This window comes from Armigeres subalbatus, chromosome 2, assembly GCF_024139115.2.
Source record: "Armigeres subalbatus isolate Guangzhou_Male chromosome 2, GZ_Asu_2, whole genome shotgun sequence".
Lineage (NCBI taxonomy): Eukaryota > Metazoa > Arthropoda > Insecta > Diptera > Culicidae > Armigeres > Armigeres subalbatus.
This window is the reverse complement of record NC_085140.1, coordinates 320962937-320983463: the sequence shown is the minus strand read 5'-3', so window position 1 is coordinate 320983463 and position 20527 is coordinate 320962937. Positions and strand designations below refer to the sequence as shown.

The window sequence follows — 20527 nt, the reverse complement described above, 5'->3', positions numbered from 1 at the left end:
CTGTCGATCGCAAGCTATGATAGTAACCTAGCGGTCCGTATCATAATCTCACGTTGGAGACGAGCACCCCGACAACAACCACCGCGCGCGAACCGCAATGACCTCTATATCTACATACTGAGGTCCCCGCAGCCCACCCGCGACATGTTGGTTGTCGGGGTGAGCAAAGTGTTCACTGCATCACAGGTGCCCTTACTGCACTCGTTGGTTTTGTTCAAGACGCCACCACCGCTGCAGTTTCGACATAATCTGTTGAGATGCTGTGTTCACCGCATTCCATATAGCTTCTTCCCGGCACATCCTCTCGACGAGGTTGTCCGGGATTGTATCCATACAACTAATAAGCAGCATGGTATTGCGTTCTACCTCGAATCGCGGGCATGCGAACATCACATGCTCTGCCGATTCTACCTCACCTACACATTCAGGACACTCCGCAGAATCTGCGAAGCCAAACCTGTGTAGGAATTTCTTAAAGCAGCCATGTTCAGACAACACCTGTGTTAGGTGGAAGTTGACTTGACCATGCTTCCTATCAACCCAGTTGGACACATCTGGAATCAGTCTGTGGGTCCAACGACCTTTGACTGCGGTGTCCCATGCTCTTTGCCATTTGAGCAACGAAGCTGCTCTCTTGACACGTCGCACTTGCACCGAGTCCCTTTCGTTGTAGCACTCCACATCCTCCTCTAGGAGTGTGTCGATCGGCATCATTCCAGCTATAACGCACACCGCCTCATATGATATGGTGCGATATGCGCTCGCGACACGTAAGCACATCAGTCGGTGTACTCTGATCAATTTCTTTACATTGTACTCGGCTTTTAGTGCACCATATAAATAAAAACCTTATTTTGAATAGAAAATCTTATATGGTGAGACGGTTACTTAAAAAGTCTGAAGATGATTTGTTGATATTGTGGGGTTCATGAAAAAAATAAATGCTATCTCCATCATTGTGAGATTTTAATAATCCTAATACAGTGAACTCTCCCTTACTCCGTATTGAAGGGACCATCGAGTTAGGGAGGTATCGCGATAGAGAACACATTTATATTTTTCTTCCAAAATATTAAACATTTTTTCATAACATGTAGAAATATGGTTAAGGGCATATTTATTAAGTGAAGTGACGAGTGAGATGTTCGAAATAAATAGTGAAAAGTGAGAATTGAGAAGTATGAAATGAAATGCTCGGAATCAGCATCTCTCACTTCTCAGCTTTTGCCTTTCACTTCTCACTTCGCAACTCTTATTTCAGGAAAATTTCACTTCTTTTTTCTCAAGGAAAGCAGGAAGGAAGAAGTAGGAATGATGATGAATAAATATTAAGTTGGAAAAATCCTATTTTTACCTCACTTTTCACTTCTCACTACTTGATCCTCTCACTTCTCAGTTCTCACTTTTCACTTCTCACTACTCGCTTTGTACTTCTCATTTCTCACCATTCACTTCGCACTTCTCGCTCCTCACTTTTCACTTCTTACTTCGCATTTCTCACTTGTCTACTCTCATGTTTCACCATTTACTTCTTACTTTTCACCTCTCACTTTTCAAACTTTTCACTTCTAACTTCTGACCTCTCACTTTTCAAACTTTTCACTTCTAACTTCTGACCTCTCATTTTTTATCTCTCAATTCTTACTTCTTACTTCACACTTCTTCCTTCTCAATTGACTCTTCACTCTTTGTTTTTCTTTTCTCACTTTTTGCTTCTGACATCTCACTTCACAATTCTCACTTCGAATTTGTCACTTCTCACTTTTTATCTTTAACTTCTTTCTTCTCACTTCTTACTTTTCACTTTTCACTCTTCACCCACAGTCCTCACTTCTCAAATTTCTCACTTCTCACTTTTCCTTTCTCACTTTTTACTTCTCAATTCTCAATTCTTACTTCATACTTCTCACTTTTCATTATTCACTTCCTATTTCCTATTATGAGATGTGCGAAATGTGTCATTCCTCACTTCTCGCTGCACATTTCATGTAATTCCTACTACTATAGTGAGTAATGACAATATAAATCTTTTAACTCTTACTTCTCACTTTTCACAATTTACTTTTTCCTTTTTAATTTTCTTTTCTCACTTTTCATTTCTCCCTTCTCACTTCACACTTTTCACTTCGAATTCGTTACTTCTCACTTCTTACTTTTCGCTTCTCACTTCTTAATTCTCACTTCTTATTTTTTACTTCTCACTTTCCACTTTTCACTTCACAGTTCTCACTTATCATATTTCTCACTTCTAACTTATCACTTTTCACTTCTCAATTCTTACTTCACACTTCTCACTTTTCACTTTTCACTTATCACTTTTCACTATTCACTTCCTATTTCCTATTATGCGATTTGCGAAATGTCTCATTCTTCACTTCTCGCTGCACCTTAACGCAGTATGCAAAATTCAAGGGACTTTGAATTTCATCGAGTAAGAGAAAACATCGAGTTAGAGAGAGTTCACTGTATTTCCATACTAAAGAGCTGCGGCTCCACAAAGCGTCATACACGACTGAGCCTACCAAATAAAAAACCTAGTTGAAAAAATCCTAATATTTGCAAAATCCTAATTTTCGAGATTCTGTGAGATTTTTGTAAATTTCATCTTTGTTTTATAATTCTAGAAATATTTTAAGGATTTTTGAAATAGTTATTGAGATTCCGGAAGGTGTTATTGATGTATTGAATGATGGACACGTGAGAACCGGATTTTAATGAGATTCCGTGTATAAACATGATACTGTTATTCCACTGAAAACCGAAAAGAGCCCTGCCGATATTCGAATTTCTTCTTATTTTCGGATGTCGCAACTGCATCGCAAGTAGTGTACATCTATGCCTCATCATGCAAACTACTCGTGAAGTAGCCGAAATATCCGTAAAGGGGAACATATTGTGAGAAATTCTTGTAAGTTTTCATCAAATTCTGTGATTACGCATAGTTAGTGGGAAATGAACAAATCTTGACATCATTCAACTTTTTTTTTAAATAGAGTGATTCTTTATTATTTTTTAAAATTCTTTACTATTCATTCAACTAATCTATAAAAGAAAAAACTATTGTAGTCAATTGAAAAACTATTCTAATCTAAAAAACTTATTCCACACCTTTATATCTGTTCAGATCTACTTTCTCCGATCTCAACAATAAGACTGGAAAAGGCATATCTGTTATGTTATAAGAGACCACTAAACATCTGTACTTTATAAGAATTTGATCAACTGTTTTGCGATAGACGCATATTTGAATGATATCCAATAGATTCTAATCTATAATTTCAATTTTGGAAAGGTTTACAAAAGAATTATCGTTTGAACTCCATTTGCCTGGAGTTAGGAGCATACAAGTATGGGGGTCAATAATATCTATAGACAGTAGGGTGGCTCAAAAAACACTTTTTCAAATTTTTCGATGGGCCGCCCTTTTATTCGGTTCTGTTTGATGCCCTGATGCTCTGGACAAAATTCCAGCCAAATCGGTCAACGTTTGGGCAGTGCTAAACTCGTTGAAGTTTATATGGAAAAAATGTATGCAGAAACATCCAAAAACAGTGATTTTCAGTTGGACGGCACAATTTACGATCAAGAACCATGATACTCATTCAGTTCTTGTAGAATTAAATACAGAATGTTATGTTGAAAATCGCAAGAAGATAAGAGTTTGTTAGGCAAAGATATTAGCATTTTACTGGAGTGTTGTAGGGGTGAATTTATTTCTTTTCAAAGGTAAAAGAAACGAAAATAGCTCAAACCCACTTCAGAGAAAATTCAGATTGTATTTAAAAATAAAACAAAAAATCTGAAGGGCTATGTACAAGACATGACCGCCCAACGTAAACTACGTAGAACAGTCTGGTGCATTGAGGAATGTAGTCATATTTTAAGATAATTCATTCGATTACTTATGTCACTGGTTTAGAACAAAATTACCATAACTTAAAATATAAAAAAATTGTTGGATACCGTAGTCAGGGGTGACGTCCGAGCCTTCACCGACAGTCTGGAGGTAGGATAACAAAATCGTTCAAAAAAGTCACTTATAATTCAGTTTTATTGTTCTCAGATACATTAAATCTATTCTACAAGCATTCTATTTAGTTGAAACAGTGGCCCATTCTCACCTTCATTTGACCCGTTGTATCCCCGACGACGGTACGATAACTTAAAATTTTAACTTTAAAACCCTAAGTGGTAATAATGCTTTTCGCAATTCCAATTGTTGCATTCGACTTAGAGTAAAATTAGTAGGGATTCAGTTTCATTCCAAATTTTCGACCACTATTCTAGTTTATTTGTAGTAATATATAGGTGGATATAGTGGAGTATGTTTATTAAATACACTGGATTTTGTTTTTACGCGATTTACATTTTCTCAATTTTCCACTCATCCTAAATGTTTAACGTATATTAATTATCATGTGATTTTTCTTTGATTTATTCTGGATTTTTTGAAACATTTTGCGAAGAGTTTGGTGGCAAATTGAAGTCACACGATCAAAAATACGAGCGAAAAAAAATCGTGTAAAAACAAAATCTTGTGTAATACTATTCTGAAATAAAAATAACGTTGAGCCAATCTTGTTGCAGTAACCATATTGTGAGAGAATTCGGGCACATATAAGCTACTGTGATCGATGTGCAATATGATTGTTGCTGGGGGTGTATACTGGTGAGTGCGTGTACCACGATTTAGCGATTTTACGACAGACAGAAGAATCTCTGCTCTGGCTACGGACAAACAGGTGCCTCTGTCCAATGGTAGTCAGAGCATCGAGTGATGACTGGTGGAAGAATACGAGCCTTGGACCTTTGGCAGAATCTCCGCCTTCTGTTATTTGGAGTGACCAGGAATAGTTGGCAGAGAAGGGATAGTTGTATTGTTGAGTCCGACAAAGAAGAGCGAGTCGATAAAACCCGGTTGCGCCAACTAGAAATCAACAAATACTAGCCATGTACCGTTTTGACTCAAATTCCGAACATGACTCATATTCCGAACTTTAGCTTTTAAAAGCCCATTTTAACTTTATTCGTGTAATTTTCTCCACAGGAGTTTGAATTCTTTTGTTATCTTGATCTTCAGGGCGGAAAACCAATGACAGTTTTAGTTTTAGGGCGCTAAAACGTCAGTGTTCGGAATATGAGTCATATTCGGGATTTGAGTCAGAACGGTACCAAAAACCAAGCCATTCGGTTGAGATGCGCCAGAATAGTAAACGCTGCGGACGAGAATAGGGTATTTGTGCTATTTTATTACAATCTAACTCCCACTATCTGGCAGTGGCATTATGGATAACATATTCGTGCAACCATATTATTAATATAATTGCAAGAATCTTAGATCCGGGAGCTAGAAAGTAATAGTTCTATTGTAACCTATAGTCCGTTTCAATAAAGTATGCGTTCCGAAGCTATAGCCGTATACAATAAGCCCCGCATAATTGTACCCACAGAGTATCTGAAGTGCATTCAAAGTTCCTGAATTAAAATTGAAATCTTTTGATTTTGGCGCATATTTAATAATAAACATATAATTAACAATTTGCAGTTTATCATAAAATGGCTTACCATTTTCCTAAGTTATCTTTGAATCGAACATGTTTGTTCATTTGCATTGCGATTATCGCATTATGACATTGCATTGCCGTTGCTAACAATTGATCATCCTATCTTTGCACAAATATGCGCTTGTATGTATATCGCCGACTGCGGTCATTGCTCTGGCCCTACTTTTTGCGGCAAACTGGTGCGAAGCACCGCACAAAAAGAAGAGCCCAAAAACCAACTAGGGGAAGGAGGGGCAATATGCCCTAGCTAAGCAAACACTGCTCTATTGTCTTATTTGTAACGCTATTCATGAGTATTTTTACATTATGCATCAGTTAAACAAGATAGCTAGTTGATGCCATTCAAAAATTGTCAAAAATCTCAATCATATTGATAATATTCACATTTCAAAAAAGTGGTGATATTTTGTTGCCGGAAAACTCATGAGGCAAAACGCCTTTCAGCTGGCGGCTCCTAGGGAACAAAGTACCACGCGTCGGCAAATCAGCATTCTAGTATGGATAGTCCGTGGAGACGCAAGTACTTTGTAGGTTATTGCCACTAGGGCGTTTTGCCTCGCCAAAATGTTAGATGTTTCTTCAAAATGTGGAAATCTTCGGTTTTTCCGACCTTCCCATGCACTATTTTGAAACTTTCTTCGCCTATCCTACATAATTTTAGATCTAGTTTTGTTACGGACATATTAATGACGGTAAATATGAGGGAAACCACAAAAGGCGTTTTGCATCGGGGGGGCGTTTTGGGGCCTCTTCCCCTACACTGAACGACGGCCGAATGAGACTCACGTTGCGAACGGGAAAAAGAGGTGCTGCCAAAATGGTCCAATACCCTACTTTAACGTTGATAATCAAATGTTTCAATATAACTGGAAAATTGGTGGAGAGTTTCCGAGTCGATTGATATATAAATCTCAAAAATCCATCGAAAGATGAATGCGCTATTAACGTTCAAAATCTTACATGATTTCGTGACGGTCTCGGATTTGGAAATTTTCATTTGTCACCCTGTATCAGAGTCTTCCCCTTAGACGTAGTTTACGTCAAAACTTCGGTGAAAGCGTGGCATGCTTTGAGAGCAACAGCTTCCGTATTCCTGCTACACAAGACTTGGTCGGTTGGTATCAAGATGAGGATACGATGTTAGCGAAGTTGGAGAGGAAACGCAGACATGGGGACTGTGGGGAGCGTGATAACTTACAGCCCTGGAAAGACCAGGGAGGCTCGCATCTCCCCATGGGTGGAAATTGTTTCCGGGTAGGGGTGCCCGGAAAGTCAAGCTGGATCTAGATCTGGTGGTACAGTCCTCCATCTTTGAGGAAGCAGATGAGGACAGATAGGCTAGCGGTATCGTCAGCTAGGGCATCTCGTATGTTTGTCGGTATTCCGTAGCTGGAGCGAGGAATGTCAAACTTTGGACATCGGCAGATCACATGTTCCACTGAGTTTTGTACTCCGCAGGTGTCACAAACGGTACGAAAGGGCCGGAGGTGCGGAGGCAGGAGATTACTTGCTGGTCCTTGGGATTGGGCATGTCGTTCCAGGGTGCCGTGGATCTCTCGACCTTCCGCAATTGCGTGGTTCTGGAAGCAGCCCATTGGATTTCCCAATCCTGGCTGACAATCTTTTTGATCCAGGCTTTAACGTCAGCCAAGGGAATCGTTGTTGTGAAACGCTGGCCTTGGTGGCCGGCTCCAGACAGAATGTCCGCAGTGACGTTGCCTGGCACCCCGCAGTGCCCGGGAATCCAGGCGAAGGTTGTCGATTGTAGTTCACCAGCGATGATGGCCTGGATCCATGGATGTTTCGGGTGGCCACTTTGTAGCGTAGCGATGGCACTAGCGGAATCAGTCAGAACTAGGACTGGTTTGTCGGAGGAGTAGCGGCAATCAACAGAGCTGCGGTTTCCGCCGAGAAGGCGCTGCATTGAGCAGGAAGGCTGTCCGAGACCGTTAAGTTGCTCCCGGTAACGCCTAAGACGACCCCTTCTCTCGAAAGGGAACCAGCAGTGTATCGATATTCATGGTCCCTAAACTCAGTGTGTAGCAGCTCGACTACCGGTCTTCGAAGAGCTTCCGTGTTGTCCCCTCTTTTAAAGTGCCTTGCAATGGAGCTATTTATGTTGGATGTGGAGGAGTGCCAGCTCCTCGCTCCATGCCAGTGGACCCAAGCCACTGGGGGGAGATCGACACCGGCCATCATGTGCATGATCCGATCCCCTTGAACAAGGAGAGGGTTCCTATGGTTTCCAGATGTGACGGAAACGAATGCGGCAGCTCTTAGGCAAATAGCCACTTGCACACGATAGCGAAATGGAAGGACATCTGCTTCGGCGCAGGCAGCCTCAGTGGGTGTGGAAGGAAGAAGTCCAGAAGCTATGCGGAGGTATTGGTTAAAGACTGGGGAGAGTACACCCGATTCTGTTTTTACACGGATTTTTTTTACACGGCCATGTAAAAAAAATCCCATACAATTTTTTTGCAAAGTTGCTCCGTTTTGCACGATTCGTCGAGAAATCATAAAACTTTTTTTACACGGATTTTCGAATTTTGAAAATGAGAATCGGGTGTATGTTGACAAGCTCACAACGTCCTACACAAGTCAGTTCTAGTCCATACAGCAGTCTGCAGTCAATCAGCGATTGGCCGAAACGACACCGAGTGGCCCTGTTGTTCGTCCTATGCGGTCTTGATAATGTTTTAACTAGGTTGATCCTTGATTTGCAGCCGACTTTGACCGCTTGGAAATGAGGATGGTGACTCCGAGGACCTTGACAGTTTCCGGTTTGGAATTTAGACTAGTGCCGGAGAGATGGTGCCGTCCATTGCACACATGTCCGCGGACGCTTTTCCGGCCAACATGGTGATGCCAACCGACGAGGCCCACCGGTGAACTGCACTAACCGCTACTTGGGTTCGGATACGCGTTCGCGCCGGAGTGTCTCCGACTACCACAAGCAGGATGTCGTCCACGTAGACGATGATGTAGATGTTCTTGGAGAGGCCATTGAAGACCCCATTCATGGCAACCAGAAACAGGGTTACCCCTGCGGGATCGCAGTTTCCCCTGGGAAGGTTCTGGAGGCAGAATTGACAATAAAGACCCGGAAAGAGCAGCGGGTGAGGAAGTTGTGCACAAAAGCTAGGATGTTACCAGTGGAACCCCTAGTCCACCAGCTGCTTTTAGCACTAGTGGGGTCCAAGTGCGATTAAACGCCTTCGAAATATCTAGGGAAAGTAGATCGACATGGTTACCTTGGTCAAAAGCGCTTTAGAGTACGTCTCCTAATCCGGCAGAGTACGAACTTGCCCCATACGAAAGGCGTGTTGGCGAAAACCAAGTCGTCCGTCAGACTCAAGCTTTTCACGCAGCCTACGATTGACCAACCTCTCGACGACCTTTGATACACAGGAGGTCAGCGAGATAGGGAAATCAGCGGCGTCGCGGGAGGAGATATTGTTTTTAGATATCTGCTGGGCCGGATCTAGCCGAAAGGGGGCCCCGAGGCCGACAGTATGTGGGGGCCCCTAAATGTACAAAAAAAGTTGGTTTTGGTGTTTTTATTGTGGCTTTCTCAGTCTAATTTAGTCAAAACGATTCGTTTTGTTTGCCGACGTTTCGGCCTGTATTTTTGGCCTTTTTCAAGGGTGAAACGGTCTACCGTTTTTCGTTATTAAGTTAATAACAAAAAAGGTAGACTGTTTCACCCTTGAAAAAGGCCAAAAATACAGGCCGAAACGTCGGGCAAAACAAAACTAAACGTTTTGACTAAATTAGACTGAGAAAGCCACACAATAAAACACCAAATCTTCCAGTCGTATTTCTGTTGGTTTTGGTACATAAGATTTGTGGGGGCCCGGGGCCACGCCCGATTGCCCCCTTCCCCCTAAATCCGGCCCTGGATATCTGAATAACGTGGCTGAGCGCCACTCGTCGGGAAAAGTTTGATTGGTCCAGGCTTGATTCACCAGATCAAGGAATACTATTTTGGTTTGGGGAAGGTTTTTCAGCATCGGATACCTTATTCCATCCGGATCGCAAGACTTCCCTTTGCTACTAGCAAGAGCGAACGAAAGCTCGGCGAACGAAAGAGGCTGGTTTATTGGGGAACTTAACAAGTCCGGCGGGACTCGAAAGTTCTGCAGCGTCAGAGCCCTGGTGGCTATGAGCCTTCGAAAATCGGCTGGGTAGCCGCTTACTGATGCGAATGATGCAACATGCTCCCCGGGTGCATTGGCCACATCCAGCGGGTCGGAAATAGTACTGTCTTGCGAATCGATGTGGATGGGGGAAGATCTACGCTTGCCACTAAGCGCATTGACTTTCCCCCATAGTTCGGCGGTGGATTGGGCCGAATTGGTGGAGTCAAAGCAGTCTTCCCATTGCTTCTTTTTGGCGTCTTGGATAACCGTTCGGCACTCATAGTGTTTTTGTTTGTAGTTTTCCAATGCACTTACCTTTCTCGGGTGCCCAGGGGGAAGCCTCCTGAGCGCGCGGAGGGCTTTCCGTCTGGCTTTAACAGCTCGGAGTTTTTCGTCCGACCACCAACGAAGGGCTTTGCGTCCTGGCCGAGAACTGGTCTATGGGATGGATAGATCAGCGGCGTCGAGAACGACCTTGGAGAAGTTGGGAAGCTCAAGCGGGGTAGTGTGCTCCAACGCGTGTCGAATGCTGCTACCAAAGGATTCCCATTCGGCGGCATCATAACGCCATCGTGACCTCTTGTAAGTGGTAGGAAGAGAGGCGTTGGCAGTGACCTGAATTGGAATTCAGATCGCCTAAAAATCTCCTGAAATTTAATTAAAACTGGAAAGATAACCACTAGATAAACTAGATTTTTCAAGAATCTCTAATTACATTTGTGCATTAACTGGTGCTATGTGCTTCGTTTGTGCTTGTTTTTCATAAAATAACAAGAATGTTTTATATTTTGAATTTCTTCAAAAATGCCAAATGAATAAAAAGGGAAAATAATATTTCCCAATTCATGATGAAATATTGAAAGTTGAAGTAAGTGTAACTTCACAACCTATCATTCTGTTTATTTGATAATATTTATAAATAATTCAATACAACGGAATTTAAACATTATCGAATGATCAGATATCATAATACTGAACAGAAAGCAAGTTATATAAACATTGGTTATGAAAACGTAAATTCACGTAACAACCTGAGGTCATTTCTTCTAATCCATTCCACATCCGTGCACCAACAAATTCATTACAACATAAACGTCACCGTATGGCATTAGTCCCACGATGAATGATGATGTGACTGCAACCGTGTGCTAATACAATGTCATTATTGCTTTTCCAGATATTCCAATGAGCAAACCACTCATATCGGGACTGAAGCCCTACTATCGGATAGGAGACCTGCTAATGGGAAACTGCACATCTTACTATTCGAAACCTGCGGCCAATCTGACGTGGCTCGTCAATAGCAATGAGGTAAAGTACGTGAGTGTTCCTCATCGTCCCAACTAGCGCAGGCTGTTATTCCATTTTAATCACAATTACAACTGCAGTGATTTCATCGGAACCCTGCAGCTATGTTCGTGTGCGTGTATGCGTGTTTCCATATTATTCTAGACTTGAATCCATCATTCCACAGGTCAGTCCAAAACAGACGGTCCTGTATTCCATCGTCCGGGATCCCGACAATGGGCTGGAAACATCCACGCTCGGGTTGTTCTTCCAAGTCACAAACCACTATATGGGACGCACGAAGCTGAAGGTAATTTAACCGACTGCAGATTGGGCACGCTGCTGACCACTCATTAGAAGATGCAAAATAGAATTATTCAATTTTAAACTTGGTATAATTAAGCAACGAAGTGCTTTATTGTGACTTTTTGATCAATATAATCACACCTATCAAATGTTGGAACCTTCAGCTTTTTATTACAATACTCTGAAAAGTTAGTGAATTTGTGCAAGTTATAAGATGCTAGGATAATAACTGTTTTGAATAAAGTCCTATTATTACATTTACAAAATTGCTTTAAGCCATTTCAACCAGAAGGACAAATATGATTTTTTTTGTTTGACAGATACTCCTACATCTACATCATTTGACTCTTTGACTCTCAGAATATCATACTTACGAGTGCTTAGGTAATTATTTAGAAGACTTAATAGTTGAGGTCGAAATGCGTGTACTTTCAAGATATTCACCCAACAAGCTTTAACGGTTCAGATCACCATAATTTTCATACCATTTACATTTCACCCGATTATAATAACAATTGTCCTAATGAATTCTCTTCTTGTCCCCAACTAACATCTGGCCACTAATCGTCGCCATCATAAACCACCCACCCGAACGGATGCTGCGGCAGTTCACGTGCGTCGCCAGAATTTACAATGTGTACGACCAGCGCACCGAGCGGACCCTAGAAGACGAGCGGCCCAATATGCTGGCATCAGCATCCGCATCACCGGTGGGCCTCAACGTGAACAACCACGTCCACTCGCTGTACGAGCAATTTCCGGCGTCTTCCTATCACCACCACGACACCGGCGGTGGGGGCGATTTCGACAATCAAAACAGCGATGCCTACATGACTCAGCTGCAAGGTAATTGGGGGCTCATTAAATCGGCCCTTTTGACGATGATGATAATTATGTCTTGGTTGCCGCCCCCGATGCATTCGTAATGTGTTTTCTCGCTGATCGGTTCGCTCCAGGCTTGGTGGTATAATTTTCCATTAGTTATCTTCGCTGAACTAGAAATGAGCCGACCATCAGCTTCAACTAATGTTCGCCAATATACAATATCAGCACAGACAAACAGACGTTACACTGGAGAAATTCCCATCGACCATAAATACAACGGCCGTTTTAAATTAAGTTAAACGGCCACATTCAGAGGTGCGCGCATTGTATATCTTAATGTTAAGGTCACTCCTGACGGAATCCAATTTTCAAAGTACTCGCGTTTTCAAGAGCACACCATTCGATACGGAAGCAACGCACAACTGTCATTTTTATTTTTTTAGCTTTGCTGCGTGGCAGCATGCGTGAAAAAATAAAAAATGTTAGGGTTGTGTACAGGGCCTGATTTAGGGGGGGGCGGGGAGGCCGTGGCCCCGGCCCCTCACAAATTTTATGTACCAAAATCAACTTTTTTGACGTACATTTTGGGGCCCCCACATACTGCCGGCCCCGGGGCCCCCTTCCGGTTAAATCCGGCCCTGGTTGTATACAAGACACGACCGCTCGACGTAAACTACGTGAAACCAAATGGAGTAGACTGAACCAATTATTCCGATCCATATAGAAGACAGGGAATTATCCCACCGACACTACTACCCAGCTTTAGCAGCATCTCCCATTCTGTGAGGGAGTAGGGACCCCACTGTCTAGCAGCTGAGCCACCCCAGTTCAAAAATTGATAATACCCTAAAAATAGGCAATTGCCAAGGATGGGAACGCGCTGCATAGGAGATGAATGATGCATGAAAGAACTAAAATTTTCAATAGTTTAGCGTTGATACTCAAAAGTTTCAATACTACTGGCAAATTGGTGAAGAGTTTGCGAATCGATTGATATATAAATCTTTAAAATCTATTGAAAGATAAAGGACTTATTAATGTTACAAATCTTACATGATTTCGTGACGGTCCCCAATTTTGAAATTTTCATTTTACACCCTGTATCAGAGTCTTTCCCTTAGACGTAGTTTACGTCAAAAATGACAGTAGTGCGTTGCTTCCGTATCGAATGGTGTGCCCTTGAAAACACGAGTACTTTGAAAATTGGATTCCGTCAGGAGTGACCTTAAACATTAACATTGACGCCTTTTATTGGCATTGTCTTCTTCTGTTACTTCTGTTGATCTGTGATATTAATGTTTTCTAGGAGAAGCGGCCCCATAACGCCACGTTTGGATAAAATATCGAGGCGAGGCAAAACGACTAACCTACAATGTACTACGCGCCTCCACCCACTGTCCGTACCAAAATGATGACTAGCTGACGCGTGAAGAGTTGCTTTTTTATTGTCTTTATTAAGGAGACTTTCAACCTTAGGCTGGCTCGTCTCTGTTGTAATGCGTTGTTCTCTAAGAGCTGCCCGCTAAAAAACGTTTTGTCTAGTGAGTTTTTCGGCAACAGAATATTAGCACTGATTTTCTATCATTCTAAGATAGCATCAGCTAGCTATGTTGTTTAACTATTACATAAGGCGATAATGCCCATGGAAATCATTACGACTGATACATTGAAGCAGCCTTTGCTTCACTATGCCCTCCCTTCCCCTACTCAGTTGATGTTAAAAAAAAGTGGAATTGCAAAATTGGAAGGAACCACACAGTGAGTACCCAGTATCCTTATTTCCATCTAGTGAAGCGCTATTCAGCATATTAGTGTCGATATAACGTTTAACGATTAAATCCGAAAAAATGCAGCTTCGCTACTCATTTTTTCGCATTTGTAAACAAACTAACTAAAATGGAAATACTTCAACACGTATTCTAGACTGATTTCCAGTTTGTGCTTGTTATTACCAGCGTCACCAAACGTATTATAATAATGCGATTTGTGAAAACTTCATTGTTCGGAACATAAATAGGATGCAAAGTGCCGAAGATTTACTCCCTCTAAGTAATGTCTTTTTGCAACCTCCTCTATTCAATGTTTACAAAATATGCATAGCAAAGTGATATTTGTTCCGATACTTTATATGTGCCCAGATCAGGCATTACCACCCATTTGTTAATCTCTCTGTTGACTCTCTTTGTATCGACAGTAAATATGAACCTTTCTCAGTTGCCTTCTGGAGTATGTGCTACATGTGGGCAAAATGAAGCAGAGTCGGATGGTTGTTGAACAGTTAGGGAAAAATATGCTTCATGCAGAAAAAAATATTCAGAATAACCAAATATATTATATTAACAATATGGTTCACTTCGAGTTTTCCCATACATCGAAATGGCGAACAATTTGCCGGTGATAACAACATCATCTAGCGAGCAAAGAGGAATCTAAACATGTTTTTTTTCTAGCTTGTGCGGGAAAACCCTCCTGCCATCTTCCGGTGAGTAGTCACACATTTGTTCGATGACATTTTACAGTGTGGGGATGTCCATACATTTTTAAATAAATCGATTACCGGAATATCGACTTTGTTAAATGCAAACACTACTGTAAATATTGCGATGAAGCTGTGCAATGCAGAAACTACAATTTTGCTTCAATCGTTGTTGATCGTACATCTCGTAAATCGAGACTGCACCCTTTATTCTAGGTATGAATATGACGCCATAAGGCCAGATTTGAGGCGTTTGTTTCTCTCTGCCAGATCATTTAAATTCAGAGTATGAATGATACCAAGAACTTCTGAGGCTTTTGTATTGACCACCTCGCGGACTTGCTACCTTAAATGCGTTCAGATTCTCCCCAAAATGATGTTTTTCGATTCGCTCGCCGAGTTTATGAGCGAATTGTTCCGCAATTATTTTACCGGACAGTCGCTGTTTATTCAGCTACATGATTTTTCTCTCACGCCTAGTGTTCCGAGTCGATATTTAGATTTTTTGTACCAGTCGAGTCCTTGACTTATTTAAAGTCAAATTTCGCAAAGAACCATATTATTTGATGCTTCTAACTATTAAAAAAAATCAAATCTCAAACATCAAAAAAGTGTTGCATCGAGGCGAGCTGCAGATATAGGAACAAAACAGGCAAACAGCAAAATGGTGTAAGAGCAGAGAGCAACTACAATGCAAGAAGTGAATAAAGAATGGTAACTTTAACAGCAATCTGTTTTACCGTGCCTTCGATATGGTACACCAGCAGTGGTACCATTCCGTCGGGTACAGCTCAACGAGCAATTTCAAATTTATTATACACTAGTCGACCCGGCAGACGTTGTCCTGCGTAGTAGGCGAAAATGCCCATGCGAAATTTCCATACGAATCCTAATTTTAGTTTTTTACGATTTGCACAACCTTAAGTGTAATTTTCGCATGAGGAAATGTCATATAAACCCGTCGGAAACGGTAACGAACATATCTGCTGAAGAAATGAAGAAAATCCATCCAGCCGTTTTCGAGTTATGCGGATACGAACACAGACCATTTCATTTATATATATATAGCTTTTAACAAAAATAATGGCTACCACACTTCAGCTACAACATTTGATTGTCGGATAGAATTCAAAAAAAAATAATCGATTAATTTCCCAGAAGAAACATCCGGCATCCCTATTTTTTTCATTATGACATTTTGAAGTGCGTGTGTATAACGATCCTCATATTTTGGGTAGTTTAATTATAACGTGTATCGACCTTTTTGGACGCAAGTTGGCGCCACATGTGGTGTCGCCTGAATTTCGTGAGAGTGAATCATATTGTTAATATACTATATTTGGAATAACACAAGAGAAAAATAAAACCTGGCATATTTCGCGATTAGTTTCATAAAGGCGTCACTGCATTGATCGATTCCTCTTCATCGATTTTATTTCTTTTGTTATCATCTGAATTGAATTAAAAGTTACAACTTTGAATGATAATTCTAGTGCAATCATCCTTTATCAGTCAAAACTATAAACACGAGTGATAAGTAAATCGCGTAAATTAAAACCCCGTTATCTCAAAATCCGCGTAAATCCCTAAATCTGTGTATAAACCACACAAAAAGCGACTCTAGTGTCATAATTAATGAGACTGCAGGAGCAACTACAAACTGGGGGGTTTCTTGGGTAGTATAAACATACGTGTTGTTCGTTCGAGGTGGAAAACAGAAGAGAGCTCCCGGCTCTGTTTTATTTAATTAAGAACAATCATCACGGAATATCATGCGTGAAATAATAAAAAAAATACAGTTGTGCCTTAGACAAATAGACGTAGCTGCTTGAACAATTTCCTTGAAAATCCATCGCTCAGTGCGACAAAGTAACTTACACATGTGCGTGCGTGCGTGCGTACAAACTAATCCCCACTGGCTGGCAGAGATTTTATGGAAAAAAGCTCTCTGTTTCACATGATTTTACAATCAGATTTAGTCCGGGAGTTAGAAAGTGTTAGCTCTACTGCAGCTCTAGTCTGTTAAGCCTTGCCTGTTTTTGCTTCCATTATCAATTGGATAATGGTTCCATAAGCAAACTTCCGGATTCTTCGAATCCAGCGCTTATTTAGTTTTAGTCGTAAGAAACATAGATATGTAGCAACATTTTTAAACAATCTCACTAAAATAATCTATATACGGAGACCAGAAACTTCATGGTGCAAATATTAGCTAGAAGAAGCTTTGAATTCTTTCGATGATGACAAAAATGAACGAATGCAATACGGTTGCCATAGTCGTGATTTTAACTGCGCTTGTTCGAGACCTTATTGACTATTTGAATTGAAGCAATACCGCACTAGCACCACTTTAACATTTAACGCGTAAAACACTTTGCAAAACGTAGCACATCCAGCCGATACTTTTAAATTAAAAAAAAAAATATTCGAGAAAAATTAAACTATGACAGGAAGTTTGGAACGCGTCCGTTTGCGAGCACAGCCTACTCTACCAATCTGCCACCACCTTAGTTTAGTACAACAATGTCAACAGAAATACAAAGATTTACGATGCGCGTGCCTCTGGATGTGATATTCGTAATCAGTTGAATTTGAAACGACGTTCTTCTTCTTCTTCTTCTTCTTCTTCTTCTTCTTCTTCTTCTACTTCTTCTTCTTCTTTTTCTTCTTCTTCTTCTTTTTCTTCTTCTTCTTCTAATTGGCATTGCATCCCTCACTGTGACATTGCCGCCTCGCTGCTTGCTTAGTGTTCATTAAGCACTTCCATAGTTATTAACCGCGAGGTTTCTAAGCCAAGTTAACATTTTTTGCATTCGTATATCATGATGCTAACGCGATGATACTTTTATGCCCAGGGAAGTCGAGACAATTTCCAAACCGAAAATTGTCTAGACCGGCACCGGGAATGGTCTTGCTGTATAGCCGCGCATCTTATTCCCGGTGCCGGTCTAGGCAAACAAAAATTAGCATATATCGATCTTTCCATTATCGGTTGATAATTACAACTTCGTGCTATATATACAAATGATCAAGATTTGAAATTCCCATACAAAATGTACGAAAACCCATTTCATCGAAGAGATTGGATTTTGATTTTGAAATTTTTCCAGTTTCACCGTAAATAGCGGAAGAAAACAAATATGAATTAGCAAAAGTTGGGCTGTGCCTCCTGCATGTACCGTCTTCCAGCTGCACTTTTTTTTCGAATCATCCAAGTGTGATTTGGTCATTCATGAGGATCATCACCTCAACTCGAACCGAACTGCGTATGTAAATTATTGTCGAGTCGAGATGCGCAATGAGACCTCAGGTGTTGTGTTTGTTTCGTAGAGGACTGCGGCAAGGTGGATGAAATCGTATTTTAGCGTGATCAATCAATAGTAGTATCTTCGTTATGTGATTTAGCTCAAAATTACTTTGGGTAAGTAAAAAAGTAAGTTAATGCGCTTCTCTGAAGATATTTAAATTGAGATAATAACATTTAAAAAGTGAGATGAAAATAAATATCCCACTTTTAGGTTTGTGTCTTTACAAATGTCAAGCAAAAGTTCCCCTAAAAACTTGGTCGAAGGCATCAAATTCGTAATATTATAACTTTTGGAGATTTATTATGTTTTATATTAACATGTGTCAAATATGTTCATTATTATAAGCATAGGAGCATAAGGAGACGCATGGTGCATTGATCCATCAATTCTTTGTAACCAATACCTTTTTGCACTGCCTATGATCGCATATTAGTCCCCTATGAAAAAAAATCAAACGGAGAAAATGAGGAACAAACATCAAGCCTACTTATCCCATCTTAAAAATGACCCCATATGAATCCCATTTTCAAGGAAAAGGGGACTCATACACAGATAAAAATATGTTGTGATTTTAAATGTATTTTAATGCACATATTTGGAGCATGCAAATAAACGTAAATTTCAATCGATCTCACTATTCTTTTAAATCGAAATAAATTTAAACGGTGCTTGCTTGTAAAATTCAATCAAATTTAATTGAATATCAAATGTTATTTCGTTTGATGGGATGAGCTGCAATTTTACACGTCGTTGAATTTTCAAAATTATTTGCTGTGTATGTTTGTGCCATGAATGTATAGTTATTTGAATTCTCGTTTGGCAGTGTATAATATGCATAATATCCATTACCGATATCTTATCGATCTTACGTTTTACGTGACTCGCCATACGCAACCGCGCCAATGCGGTATACTTTGAATTGAGCCACAGTAGGCCATGACTTACAACACGTTTGCTTGAAAAGCAACCAGTTTTCCTCTGATTAGTTACGGACGACACGTGAGTACTATTTTGTCCCCGATATTTACCTAACGTATTTGGTCCTGGTCCTTTTCGATGGCACGAGGCCACGCGTTTGGCGATCCTTGCCGGACATAATTCATAACTTACGTTAATTTATCGATTCACCAGATAACGGGGCTGTTTTTTAAATTAATAAACTCCGCATAGGAAAAGTATGGCCCGATCAAAGTTAATAAATAAAAATGCTCAATGAAACTACAAAAAAGCACGGATGCTGCTCGAAAAAGTGCTCAGTGCGTGTGAAAAATCACTAAAAAATATTTTGAGCGCAAGTGGTGCTCGCAAAAGTGCTCAGTATGTATCCAAATCGCTAAAACATTTTGAGCGCGAGTGGTGCTCACATAAGTGCTCGATGCATATCTAAATTGCTAAAACATTTTGAGCGCGAGTGGTGCTTGCAAAGGGTTCATTCACAAATTACATAACGCAAAATTTGACCATTTTCAACCCCCACCCAACCCCTCGTAACGTTTTTTTGTATGAAAGAATTTTGAAATTTGTATGGGCCGTAACGCTCTGGCGTTAATCTGTAATTTGTGAACGGGCCCAAAAGTGCTCAGTGCGTGTTAAAAAAATGCTAAACTATGTTGAGCACGAGTGGTGCTCGCAATAGTGCTCAGTGCGTATTCAAATCGCACAGTCCGTAATAAAATAAAGTTTACTCAAAGTTGAGTTGTTCTTACTTACTTTGCACTAGGTAGTTTGGCTTAAGCCACGGAACAAGCGAGAGTGGGCAGACTCTTTCGCCGATGAAGGAGAGAGAACCGCAGCAACCAGGGACATTCGCCCTCTCTACGATATCTCAAGACGCTTAAACGGAGCGATGACGAATGCAACGATGCCCGAGAAAGACTCGAATGGCCAGCTACTGACCGACCCTACTGGCCAGCGAGTACTTCAAACAGCCGAGATTCTCATAGCTGACCCTACGACATCCGCTCAACTACTGCATCGTTTATTTCGTAATATCTTTCCCTGTTGATTGGATGCAGGGTATCTCAGGTGCCAAAAAGGTAGCCTAACTGTATGCGATAACTGGCGAGGCAGTAGGATCTCGTTTGATAGTGTATAATATGTATAATATCCATTGCCGATAGGTATCTATCTTATCGATCTTACGTCTCACGTGACTCGCCATACGCAACCGCGTCAACGCGGCATAATTTGAATTGAACGTCAGTAGGCCATGACTTACAACACTTTTGCAAAGCAACCAGTTTTTCGTTTTTCCCCTGATTAGTTACGGACGACACGTAAGTACTATTTTGTCCCCGAAATTTACCTAACGTAGGGTGAAAGATCCGATAGTCGTGGGTGTTCCTATAGTTGCGGTAGTGTTGTTTTTACCAAATCTACGAATTGAACGTAGTAACCCAGGTAATCATTAAGCACTTTAATAAGCCTTATTTAAACCATATAACAACATTTCAGTGCCTAAAAGCTTTATATATAATTTTCAAGTGCTAATTAGCAGTATAAACTTCAAGCAGTAAAAGAAGCCGTATATCGGTATACAACGCTCCGATATAAGCCCTGTGGATTCAAGCCGAATAAGGGAATTATTATTACCAATTTAGAGCTACTATCTGTGACGTTTGG

At 40.8% G+C, this 20527-nt stretch overlaps 1 pseudogene; it reads left to right on the top strand.

Annotated features, from left to right (window-relative positions):
* The window catches only part of LOC134216816 (uncharacterized), an 85106-nt pseudogene extending 72976 nt beyond the window's left edge, over positions 1-12130 (top strand).
* The last annotated feature ends 8397 nt before the right edge of the window (positions 12131-20527 follow it).